The 13655-nt window shown below is 45.0% G+C and overlaps 1 long non-coding RNA gene across 1 annotated transcript in view; it reads right to left on the bottom strand.

Moving 5' to 3' along the window:
• Nucleotides 1-13655, bottom strand: part of LOC143976088 (uncharacterized) — a 66879-nt gene that overhangs the window by 29510 nt on the left and 23714 nt on the right. Inside the window, exon 2 of the long non-coding RNA XR_013272503.1 lies at nt 12394-12505. This is a non-coding gene — a long non-coding RNA (uncharacterized LOC143976088). The remainder of the gene's footprint in view (nt 1-12393; nt 12506-13655) is intronic.

Below are 13655 nucleotides of genomic sequence, written 5' to 3'. Positions count from 1 at the left end.
GGAGGACGGGGGGTAGGAGATATAGGATTTTAGATAGAGAGTAAGATGGGGAAGAATATATAAAATAGAGAGAACTATTAAATATCTTCTCCTTTCATTTTTTATTTTTTTTGACACCATGGGAAGATACACAACTCACCAATAGGGAACATGTGTCTTTAAAAAAGATTTTAGGGTAGTAAATAGGAGAAGGAGCAGGAAGAGAAGGAAAGGAAGATATATATATGATATAATCAATATAATCAAACACAAATGGAATTAGAGGGAATATGACACTATAACACTTATCCCTCACTGGGAAGGGCACTTCACAGAAACGGAACAACTACGATACACAAGCAATAAATAATAAGATCTCTGCATCTCACAATAATTAGGTAAAAGGGAGGGTTGAATAAGGGGGATGATGGGAAGAAGAATATATTCACAAGGCATAATGCCTATAAGATCATAGCCCACCATTTATAAGAGCATAGATCATCATTTATTTTTTCTTTCTCTTTCTTCTTGTTGCCCTCCCTACCTGGTAAAAATATATACCCAGATCGGGAAAGCCCTAGTATTTGGCATTAAGCATTTATAATAATAATATAATAACACACTTGTAAATGGAAAATCAAAGTAGGAAGGAGCAAGCCCACCCCGTTAATTGACAGTCCTCCCCTTCCCGCCCTTCTCTCTGTCTTTCTCGCCCCCCCCCCCCCCCCCCCGATAAAAAATACAGTATGTTTTGATTATCTTGAATATGTGGGGCAAGGAAGCTATGGTAGACCCAAGTAAACAATAATAATTTGAAAAGGGCTTGAATTAAGCTTGTGTTTTGTTACTTTGATTTAACCCGGAGCTGGCAGGGATCACCGGGAGTACTCCTCGGCCCATCCATTCTTGAGCTACTTCCCCTCACTAGGTTAGCACCTATACAGCCTAGATTTAGAAGGTGAGGTGTGTTTAAAAGCAAATTGCTTACGTGACCCTTGGGGGGGCTATAGGTCAGAGCTCACCCCAGAGGGCCACAGTTAGTTTGTGGGGGGGGGGTTCTCTCTCTCTTTCTCCCTCTTCATCTCTCTCTCTCTACCCCCTCACCCATGGCCCATGCCCCTACCCTCTGTTTCTGAGCTTATGCTGGGCATGGAGGTCTCAGGGGTGGAGTATAGGAAATGGATAATCTCTCCATAATGTCCCTTAACACTAAGGGACTAAATACTCCCAAAAAGAGACAAATACTCCTTCAGGGACTGAAACAACAGTGGGTCGATATTACATTTCTCCAAGAAATCCATTTCAGAGAGGATAGTCTCACTATGCTTGGAAATAGTTTTTTTCTGGTAGCTTACCATGCCACTAATCCTGCTTCCAAGTCTCGAGAGGTGTGTATTTTGATTTAGAGTAAAATTCCATGGACATGTATAGAGTCCCCTATAGATGTAGGGGGTCAATACTTATTTTTTAAAGGCAGAATAGGAGGGATTAAAGTGACCTTGGCCTCCTTCTATGCACCAAACATACAACAAGACGTATTCTTTGGGAATACTATAAGTAAACTTGTTGAATTCTCAGAAAGTCAGTTGATTGTGGGGGGAGATCTTAATGTTTCTCTAGTTCCTGGAGAGCATACATCAATAGGATCATCATCAGTGACTTTGAGCCTACCAAAACAAATCCTTCAATGACTCCATGGAACAAGATTAGTAGAAGTATGGTGCCTTTTTTCATCCTGGAGAGAGCGATTATTAATTCTTCTCTCCAGTACATAAGTCACACTCTCGCATTTACTTTTTTTCATCCCCCACAGTAAACTGCACTCAGTAACCGATGCCACGATCTGGTCAATTACTTGGTCTGACCAGGCGCCAATATTCATGAAATATAATATCTGTGACTCTAGTCACCGTAACCAGTAACTGTAACGTGGAAACTTAATGAAAGCCTTTTACAGGACCAGGAGGTTATAGAGTACGTCAGAAGGGAGGTGACATGTTTTTTTCAGACCAACGACACTCTGGAATGATATGGGAGGCTCATAAAGCAGTGATTCGGGGCATCCTGATTAAACATGGGGCTAGGATTAAATGGGAAAGGGAAGCAAAACTAACATCTATTTAGCAGAAATACAAAGATTAGAAACAATTCTATCCTCAGAGATAGAAAGAGATCTTATGGAGGCACGTAGACAGGTCACGGATGTGTTGCTCTATAAAGCTCAAAAGTCTATACAGAGAGGGTGAAAACGATTTTATAAATCTAGTAACAAATGTGTTAGACTACTGGTTCGAACACTACGGGAGCAACAATCAATGACCTATGTCCCAGTAATTATGTGAGTGGAGGGAAGAAAATCCACCCTACCTAAATAAATAACTCAGAAATTTGCAGAATTTTATTCCTCACTTTATAATCTGCAACAGTACACGCCTGATCAGTTAACAATAGATGAATATCTAATATCATCTGTTATGCCTGGTTTAACAAACATGACAGAGAAAGAACTGGATTTACCAATTACTTTAGAGGAATTACAGAAAGCAGTGAACTCATCAAAGCCTAGTAAAGCACCAGGCCCAGATGGCTTCACTGTGTATTATTATAAATAGGGATGGCCGAACGGTTCGCCCAGCGGGCGTTTCGGGGCGTATTTCGGCTGTTCGCGGTCCGCCCAATCGGCGGACTATTGCTGTCGTTCGCCCGGCGGACTTCCATGTTTTTACTGTGTAAAAGAACTTTGACCTATGATGACACATCCATCATGGGGTACAGGACAGCCAATTGAGACATTACAGCACATGGACACTTGGACATTCCCCCTAACTTATAAATAGACCCGATCCGGCGGCCATTTTACATTCTTTCTACTGTCACTATAGGGAGAGGTTTCTGTGTGGAGCAGGGAGAGACTGCAGTGACCCAAATCGCTAGCTATTTGGTCCACAAAAGTTATTTTCAGGACTGGTATAGGTGTTAGGTGTAGTTCAGGATATAGGTTTGAGGCACTGCTGTGCTACTGATTTTTGCAGCAGCCTGTCTTTTGTCAGTGTAGAGAGAGGGACAGGACGGTGTGTACTGCAGGGACAGTCAGCTAATCATTCACAACCTACTAGTTCCACAAAGGTCCTTATAAGGACTGGTAAGGTCTAGGGTACTACAGTACATAGGGTTGGGTGAGGTACAGTCTGCTATTCCTTAAGGACTGGTATAGGTCCACAATTTATATAGGGTTGAAGTGCACTACTGCTGACTGCTGCCCTTCTGCTGCAGTAGTCCTTTATCAGTATAGGGACTGAGGTACAGTCTGCTAATCATTCACAACCTACTAGTTCCACAAAGGTCCTTATAAGGACTGGTAAGGTCTATGGTACTACAGTACATAGGGTTGGGTGAGGTACAGTCTGCTATTCCTTAAGGACTGGTATAGGTCCACAATACATAGGGTTGAGGTGCACTACTGCTGACTGCTGCCCCACTGCTGCAGTAGTCCTTTATCAGTATAGGGACTGAGGTACAGTCTGCTAATCATTCACAACCTACTTGTTCCACAAAGGTCCTTGTAAGGACTGGTAAGGTCTAGGGTACTACAGTACATAGGGTTGAGTGAGGTACAGTCTGCTATTCCATAAGGACTGGTATAGGTCCACAATACATAGGGTTGAGGTGCACTACTGCTGACTGCTGCCCTTCTGCTGCAGTAGTCCTTTATCAGTATAGGGACTGAGGTACAGTCTGCTAATCATTCACAACCTACTAGTTCCACAAAGGTCCTTATAAGGACTGGTAAGGTCTAGGGTACTACAGTACATAGGGTTGGGTGAGGTACAGTCTGCTATTCCTTAAGGACTGGTATAGGTCCACAATTTATATAGGGTTGAGGTGCACTACTGCTGACTGCTGCCCTACTGCTGCAGTAGTCCTTTATCAGTATAGGGACTGAGGTACAGTCTGCTAATCATTCACAACCTACTTGTTCCACAAAGGTCCTTATAAGGACTGGTAAGGTCTAGGGTACTACAGTACATAGGGTTGAGTGAGGTACAGTCTGCTATTCCTTAAGGACTGGTATAGGTCCACAATACATAGGGTTGAGGTGCACTACTGCTGACTGCTGCCCTTCTGCTGCAGTAGTCCTTTATCAGTATAGGGACTGAGGTACAGTCTGCTAATCATTCACAACCTACTAGTTCCACAAAGGTCCTTATAATGACTGGTAAGGTCTAGGGTACTACAGTACATAGGGTTGAGTGAGGTACAGTCTGCTATTCCTTAAGGACTGGTATAGGTCCACAATTTATATAGGGTTGAGGTGCACTACTGCTGACTGCTGCCCCACTGCTGCAGTAGTCCTTTATCAGTATAGGGACTGAGGTACAGTCTGCTAATCATTCACAACCTACTTGTTCCACGAAGGTCCTTATAAGGACTGGTAAGGTCTAGGGTACTACAGTACATAGGGTTGAGTGAGGTACAGTCTGCTATTCCTTAAGGACTGGTATAGGTCCACAATACATAGGGTTGAGGTGCACTACTGCTGACTGCTGCCCTTCTGCTGCAGTAGTTCTTTATCAGTATAGGGACTGAGGTACAGTCTGCTAATCATTCACAACCTACTTGTTCCACAAAGGTCCTTATAAGGACTGGTAAGGTCTAGGGTACTACAGTACATAGGGTTGGGTGAGGTACAGTCTGCTATTCCTTAAGGACTGGTATAGGTCCACAATTTATATAGGGTTGAGGTGCACTACTGCTGACTGCTGCCCTACTGCTGCAGTAGTCCTTTATCAGTATAGGGACTGAGGTACAGTCTGCTAATCATTCACAACCTACTTGTTACACAAAGGTCCTTATAAGGACTGGTAAGGTCTAGGGTACTACAGTACATAGGGTTGAGTGAGGTACAGTCTGCTATTCCTTAAGGACTGGTATAGGTCCACAATACATAGGGTTGAGGTGCACTACTGCTGACTGCTGCCCTACTGCTGCAGTAGTCCTTTATCGGTATAGGGACTGAGGTACAGTCTGCTAATCAATCACAACCTACTTGTTCCACAAAGGTCCTTATAAGAACTGGTAAGGTCTAGGGTACTACACTATATAGGGTTGAGTGAGGTACAGTCTGCTAATCCTTAAGGACTGGTATATCACGGTGCTGGTGTCAGTGCTTTATGTCACGCTGCTGATGTCAGTGCTCTCTATCACGGTGCTGGTGTCAGATCACTCTATTATGGTGCAGGTGTCAATGCTGTATGTCACGCTGCTGATGTCAGTGCTCTCTATCACAGTGCTGGTGTCAGTGCTGTATATCACGGTGCTGGTGTCAGTGCTTTATGTCACGCTGCTGATGTCAGTGCTCTCTATCAAGGTGCTGGTGTCAGATCACTCTATCACGGTGCAGGTGTCATTGCTGTATGTCACGCTGCTGATGTCAGTGCTCTCTATCACGGTGCTGCTGTCAGTGCTGTATATCACGGTGCTGGTGTCAGTGCTTTATGTCACGCTGCTGATGTCAGTGCCCTCTATCACGGTGCTGGTGTCAGATCACTCTATCATGGTGCAGGTGTCATTGCTGTATGTCACGCTGTTGGTGTGAGTGCTTTATGTCACGCTGCTGATGTCAGTGCTCTCTATCACGGTGCTGTTGTCAGTGCTCTCTATCACGGTGCAGGTGTCATTGCTGTATGTCACGCTGCTGATGTCAGTGCTCTCTGTCACGGTGCTGCTGTCAGTGCTGTATATCACGGTGCTGGTGTGAGTGCTTTATGTCATGCTGCTGATGTCAGTGCTCTCTATCACGGTGCTGTTGTCAGATGACTCTATCACGGTGCAGGTGTCATTGCTGTATGTCACGCTGCTGATGTCAGTGCTCTCTATCACGATGCTGCTGTCAGTGCTGTATATCACGGTGCTGGTGTTAGTGCTTTGTGTCACGCTGCTGATGTCAGTGCTCTCTATCATGGTGCTGTTGTCAGATGACTCTATCACGGTGCAGGTGTCATTGCTGTATGTCACACTGCTGGTGATCATCTCCTGCACCCTCTTTGCCTACCCTGACCTTCCCTCTCCTCTATTGCCTTTATGCGCTCCACAGTCCTGAATTGTCACAACAATTTCCCATATAAAAAAAGAATGCTTGTAGTTGTCGATGCCAGATTCACCTCATACATGTGTTATGTCATTGGCCATGTGGTGGGACTATGTTTGCACAACTAGTAATTATTTTGTGGCTGCAAATTTGACCTGTAGGTTTGCAAAGTTCGCCTCCCATTAAAGTCAATGGGGCCCGTTCGCGAAACGTCCCGTCGGAAGTTCGTCCATCACTAATTATAAACAATTAAGGACTACTCTGGGGTCCTACCTCATAAAAATGTTTAATGGACTGAGCAATTTGACCTTTATTTTTCATACTGAAACTTTGAGAGCCGACGTTACCGTAATACCCAAAGAAGGTAAGGACCCCTTGCAATGCGGGAGCTATAGGCCAATCTCTCTCCTAAACACAGATTAAAAAATTTTCACTAAAAAGATTGCGACACGCATGCAAGAACACCTGCCCTCCCGGGTACATTTGGATCAGGTAGGGTTTGTCCCGGGGAGGAAGGATAATGCCATTAAGGCCTTGAACTTAATCCATTTAGCTAATACAGCTAAGACCCCATGCGTGTTTTTAGGAACAGATGCAGAGAAAGCCTTTGAGTAAATTGGAAGTTTATATTTTCATTGCTACGACATGTGGGGCTAGGAGGCAACATGTTAAGATGGATTAGGAATTCTATCCCACCCATTGATGGTTACTAATGGGACCAGACAGGGGTGCCCCTTGTCACCTATTCTTTTTGCGCTTTCATTAGAACCTTTTTTATGTACAATTCGGGCAAATTCAGATATACAGGGAGGGAAACTAGGCAGTGTCCAACATATGATCTCAGCAAATGCAGACGACATGCTTTTTTCACTAACAAACCCATTGATATCCCTCCCCAACCTCTTTCAGGAAATAGAAAAATATGTTTTTTTTTATCATATTTTAAGATTAACTTTTCTAAGTCAGAGGCAATGGGAATAGCCATCCCTAATACTTTGATAAAACATTAAAATCTAGCTATAAATTTAAGTGGACGGATAAAGCATTGACATATCTTGGGACTATGATCCCAGTACACCTTACACGCACATTTAAGCTCAATTTTCCACCACTTTTATGCAAAGTGTGGATACGTTTGGAGAAATGGCATAGGGGGTTCCATTCTTAGTTCGGGAGGTGTCGCGTTATAAAAATGAACATCCTACCAAAGCTCTTGTACCTGCTCCAGGCATTAATTATCAATATACCTACAAAGTATTTAAACAGATAAATACATTATTCACTGAATTTATCTGGGCATATAAAAAACCGAGGATTAATAGATACCTGTTGATCTTCCCCAAACAATATGGTGGACTGGCGGTATCAGATGTGTATAAGTATTACCAGGCAGTACATTCAGGACCTTTGATTGACTCGTGCCGACACAGAGACCCAAAAATTTGGCCGAACCTGGAGAAGGAACAGAGCAAGGTATTGCTACATAGAGCACCCTGGTGTTATAGGGAGCTCCCACCCTATATTAAAATACATCCACTGATTGGACCCACACTACGCCAATGTTCTGGGCTATTCTAGGTGTATACTTTCATCACTAGAATCCCCATTATTCCCCATTTTGGGAAACCCACAATTCCTCCCGGACCTATGCCAGAGAATTTTTGAAACTCTAAGGACATCAGGAGAATGGCCTATATATTAGGCATTGACAGCTGGAAACGGTCGTTTCCAATTGGACTTTTGGCGAGCAGCCCAGCTTAGACATTTTCTATACTCTTTAAATATCCCAGATAGCTATAATCTGAATTTACTCCCTTTCGAAGATTACTGTGTGGAGAGAGGATTTCTCCCACACACAATCTCGAGGATGTATACTTTGCTGACAGCACCTCGGGTGGATTTCCAGTAACCATTTTTTCGAAAATGAGAGCTGGATCTGGATAGAGCCTTCACCGAGGAGCAGCATAATGGGATAATATAATCTATTTTTTAATTGTCAATATGTACAAAAATACAAGAAACTAATTTTAAGATTCTGTCCCAGTGGTATCGAACCCTGGCCCTGCTTCATAGATATTTCCCAGACACTTCTGATAGATGCTGGCCATGCCGGAAAGAAAGCTGGACATTTTTTTGGTCATGTGGCAAAATTAGGAGCTACTGGAGAGAAGTCCGAAAGAATCACCCAAAAGGTTTGTGACTATGAGGTTCTGAAGGACCCAACCTTTTTTCTGTTACATGACCTTAAAATACCAGTCAAGATATATAATAACTCTATTCTGTGTCATCTTTTTAACGCAACAAGATCATGTATCCCGCTTAGATAGAAAAAGACTCAGCCACCTTCGGTGGGTATGTGGGTGAGGATGGTGGAAGAGCTGAACAGATTACAGAACCTGGTGTGGACAGGAAGGCAGAAAGGAGAAAAATATAGGGAGATATGGTCTCTCTGGAACCTTTTTATAAATTCAGAGGAGAGAGAGAGACTCTCATTGTTGAGGACCCAGAGGGTGGAGGAAAATGCACTGTGCGGCTGTCGAATTCTCGGGATGGGAAGTGATGCATGTAACTGTGGGTGGTCCCCAGGGAATGGAGGGAGGGGGTAGGGGGAGGAGGAGAGATATTAGTATTATTATTATCAGCAGGAGAGATACTGTATTTTTTTGGACTTAGAGGTTGCTGGATTTTTTTGTTTTTTTGTTTTTTTCTTTTTTTGGGGGGCAGAATGGTGAATAACATGTGTGTGAGGGGCTTCCAAATGCAGTTTGTTTGAGGGAGCCCAAATAAAATATGACTAAGGCCGCGTACACACGGGCGGACTGTTCGCCCAACTTAGTTTGTCAAACAATCCGACAAACAGTCCGCTCAAAATTTGCATGAGCGGACTTGACCACACACGATGAACGAACAGTCCGCTAAAAGCGTGCGCGATGACGTGAACGGCACGTACGACGGGACGAGAAATTCGACGTCCAATACACTGCAATGCAACCTTCGCCGTGTAAATCCTTTCTGAGCATGCGCGAAACTTAGTTTGTCGAACAAGCCTACACACGAGCGGACTGTCCGCTCAAACCAAGTTTCAGCGGACTGTCTTACGGGAATTCCGAAAAACTTTGTTCGTCAGACTGTCCGCTGAAACTGTCCGCTGAAGCCCACACACGAGCGGACTGTCTGCTGAAACACTGTTCAGCGGACAAAGTTGGGCGAACAGTCCGCCCGTGTGTACGCGGCCTAAGAGAAAAAAAATAGGTATTAGTTCGTTTGATAATAGCCCCCCTAGTCAGGACATGGTCAGGTAGTGATAGTATTGTAGCAATGACTCCCGAAGAAGCGGCTGATTTAATTGGGCTTACCGTTACCTTCTTCACCTCGTGTCTGTCTAGGGGTTTCCCAAGGTAGATGGCCCACCAAGAGCTGCAGAGACTGATACCAGATCCACTCGAAGGGATTTTTATTTGCAAAAGAAATAATTAACGAACACAATCTCTCAATGTAGGGTTAGAGGGTTTACGTAGGAAAAATCCAGGTACTCTTAGTGCTAAGTCAGTATGAAAAAAGCACTTCTCTCATATCAGGAAATCCAGAGAATAGCCACTCACAGCCGGATCCTCACCCTTATTGGATAGTCCTGTCTCACCAGGTCTAGCAGCCAACAAGGTGTTTAAAGAGGAGGGGCGGTTTAAAAAAAAAAAAATTAAAAGTCAGCAGCTGCAAACACTGTAGCTGCTGACTTTTAATAAGCACACTTACCTGTCCAGGGTGCCCGCGATGTCGGCCGCCCGAGGCTGACCCGTCCCTCGGTCTCGGGTCCCGGCGCCGCCATTTTGGCTAAGGGAAACAGGTAGTGGAGCCTTGCGGCTTCACTGTCCATTTCCTACTGCTCATGCACGAGTCGCGCAGCGCTTTGTGAATGGGGTGCGCTGTGTTCTGGGACACACAGTTCCCAGAACACAGCGCGACCCATTACCCAGAAGACGCCGCATGGAGTAGAGAAGAAAGAAGATCTCCGCGGAGGAGGAAGAGGCAGATTAGGATGATGTGCCTAGCAACAGGCATTTCTGGTAAGTAAAAAAAAATAAATTTCTTTCATTTTTTTTGTTCTGATTTATTTCTAATTTTTAATGGAATTTTTTATTTCAGGGTGGCCCTCCACTTTAAATCAGATACAAGTTTCTGCCAAAGACTTGGTGTAGAACACATTGGTAAAACTGAAAGATTGTAGACAACTTGTGGAACCCTCATATGATACCATTGTCTGGCAGCCGGTCCGGCGATACCGCACGAGATTGGATTCACTTGGGGTCTTCCAACTGGTCCAGGCTCTTGTTGAGAAGCCAACCCTTGCATGGCCTTCTCCCAAAGAGTCCTCCCCTGGAAACCTTCACAGTTGCTGGGCCTCTCCACAAACCGAGACGGCACCGGACCACCTCCAAATCCTTCCTTCAGTTTCCTTACCTCGGGCTAGCCAGCCCCGAGGTTTGAAGTCGGGTGGACCTGCACCCCAGGCCATGGCATTCCTGGGGGCTGGTCAGGAGGACCAGGACCAAACAGTCAGAAAACACTTCTGGACCAGAACCCCTAAACACGGGACATCCGCACCTTAAGTACTCTCTCCCAGAAGGTACAGCAAGAGTTACACTCCCACTGGGCTGGTTCTGAGAGAGAGTAACCTTAATGCACCCAACTAGACTGCGTTCTGCACCCTGCCATGATGACAGCGCCACCTATGGTCAGGCAGAACACCAGGCAATCCAGCTAGACTGGTGCTGGGGTCTAAATTTAGAATAATTGAACCCAAAACCAAACTGCAGTTTAAGGGTAAGGTTAAATTACAACACATAGCGCATGCTCTTCAGGAGCCGGCGCTACAGTATGTTATTTGGTAGCCCCCTCTTCTCATATGTTTTTTCTCAAATCTGTGATATCATGCTCATTTTTTTGAGTCTTTTGGTGGGATTCATACCTATCTGGGGGTGGGAGGAGTTTTGGTTATCTTTCTTTACTGATTCGTTGATGGTTATTTAAATTCTTTTCACTGTTACCCCACGTTTATCACAGGACAAAGGGGTCCTGTGTGACTCTGAAACGTTACACTCTCCTCGTGTTGTGATCATGCAATAAACTATCTGTTTGGACGCTACTTTGTGTCGATCCATAGTATGCTGGCAAATATCTACTTTGTGACTTGAACCGGTATCCAGCTGGTTGTTGCTGCAGCATTCACATTTTGAGAGCTTATCCAGGAACATGTGCAATGGGAATATGAAGTATTAAGATTGGTGATGTAGCTCAGGGCAGAGTTGTGAATGGCTTTGTATGTTGTGGTTAGTATTTTGAATTTAATTCGCTGGGCGATTGGGAGTGCCAGTGTAGAGATTGGAGGAGAGGGTTGGCAGACACTGAACGGTTGGTAAGATGGATAAGCCTGGCAGCAGCATTCATGATAGACTGAAGAGGGTATAGCCTATGGAGAGGTAGGCCAGTGAGAAGGCAGTTGCAATAGTCAAGGCGAGAGATAACGAGGGAGTGAATGAGAAGCTTGATGGTTTCATTTGTTAAAAAAGGGCAGATTTGAGAGATGTTACGGAGGTGAAGTTTATTGGATTTGAAAAAAAAAATTATGAGCATGCTTTGGGTGTAAGCGTGCTCATGTTGATAAATCTTTTGATATGAGTTTGGTTTTTGTAAAACATTAAGGGCCGGTTCACACTGCGGCGCGAGGCGAGGCGACATGGCTCGCCTCGCCTCGCTCCCGCAAGTCGCCCCCATTCTGTACAATGGAACCGTTCTGAGAGGAGCGACTCGAGTCGCTCCGACTCAGAAAAAAGGTTCCTGTACTACTTTGGGGCGACTTCGGGGGCGACTTGCATTGACTTCTATACAGAAGTCCTCTGCAAGTCGCCGCTGAGGTCCGTGCAAGTCGCGGCGAGGCAAGTCGGAGACGCCTCGCCGCGCATCGCTGTGTGCACCGGCCCTTAGAGATAAAGTGGAGTGAAAATATCACAAATCTTAATAAGTTATCTTATTAACAGAGTTTCCTGACACAGGCGATGCTAAATATTGTCAAATATTACTCATTCGTCCTGTACAAATGTGTCATTGTTTTGAAGTGCTGTGATTAATTCTTAACTAAATAATTTTCCTCTTAATAAAAAAACAATGTCAACGAAGTGTTAGCAGCTGTGCTCAGCCCTATTTACTGCTGACATCAAAGGCAGCTATGACTAATATCTGTTAAAATCAGAAAGACATTGCTATGAATACTACTGTATATAATGGTAAATAGTTTGTAATTGTCAGAGGACAGATTTGATCATACTTACAGTAAATCTTCTAAAATAGAGTTGCATTCTGTAAGTGGGAACCATTGAATCTGTTTTGGGGTGCTTCAAATTATGTGTGTTTAGCTTTTGTCACAATGTCATCTTTTGTAACCTAGAAATAAAAACATAGAGAATTTTGGGGTTTTACAACATATAAATACTAAAGCTAATGTAGCGCCTCTGCCCTGGGCTAACTAAATTTAGTATATAGCTCTACTGTAGTTAGCTGAACTGCAATTCATTTTTCAGGTTTGGTCAGAGTTTGTGTTTTCATCAACAAATTTCAATTTTGGAGATTTGGATGTTTCCAAATGGACATAGTAATGCATGGAAATTAATCTGAAAAAAGTTGAAAATAAATTAAAGTTAGGCCGCGTACACACGGGCGGACTGTTCGCTCAACTTTGTCCGCTGAACAGTGTTTCAGCGGACAGTCCGCTCGTGTGTGGGGCTTCAGCGGACAGTTTCAGCGGACAGTTTGACGAACAAAGTTTTTCGGAAATTCCGAAAAACTGTCCGCTGAAACTTTGTTTGAGCGAACAGTCCGCCCGTGTGTAGGCCACTTTCGAAATGAGCAAACTGTTCCCGCTCGGAGGAAAGTCTGCTCATTACGAGCGCGTCTCCAGGTAGGCGGGGCCCGCGAAGGAGACGTCGCTGGCCCCACCGCCTGGTATGGACTTAAAGGGGAACCCCAACGCCGAAAAAAATCGGCGTGGGGGTCCCCCCAAAGTCCACAACAGACCCTTGTCCGAGCACGCTACCCGGCCGGCCAGGAAATGGAGGCGAGCGAGCGCGCCCCCCCTCCCGAGCCGTACCAGGCCGCGTGCCCTCAACATGGGGGGTGCCTTGGGGAAGGGGGGCCGCGCGGCCCCCCCACCCCAAAGCACCTTGTCCCCATGTTGATGAGGACAAGGGCCTCTTCCCGACAACCCTGGCCGTTGGTTGTCGGGGTCTGCGGGCGGGGGGCTTATCGGAATCCGGGAGCCCCCTTTAATAAGGGGGCCCCCGGATACCGGCCCCCCACCCTATGTGAATGAGTATGGGGTACAATGTACCCCTACCCATTCACCTGTAAAATAAAAGTACCCCAAAAAAAAAACACAACACACGAGATAAAATATTTTATTGCACAGCTCCGGGGGTCTTCCGTCTTCGGGGGTCTTCTCGCCGGACTCCTCCGCTATCTTCATGTAGCTCTTTTGCTAGCGGAGGAGTCCGGCTTTCTTCCTCCCCGCCGCCTGTCTCTTCTCCCGACTTCGGTG

The sequence above is a fragment of the Lithobates pipiens genome, unplaced genomic scaffold (genome assembly GCF_037356315.1).
Source record: "Lithobates pipiens isolate NorthernLeopardFrog02 unplaced genomic scaffold, aLitPip1_a1.2 Scaffold_13, whole genome shotgun sequence".
NCBI classification, from domain to species: Eukaryota; Metazoa; Chordata; class Amphibia; order Anura; family Ranidae; genus Lithobates; species Lithobates pipiens.
The sequence above is the reverse complement of the archived record's forward strand: the minus strand, read 5'-3'. Positions and strand labels throughout refer to the sequence as shown.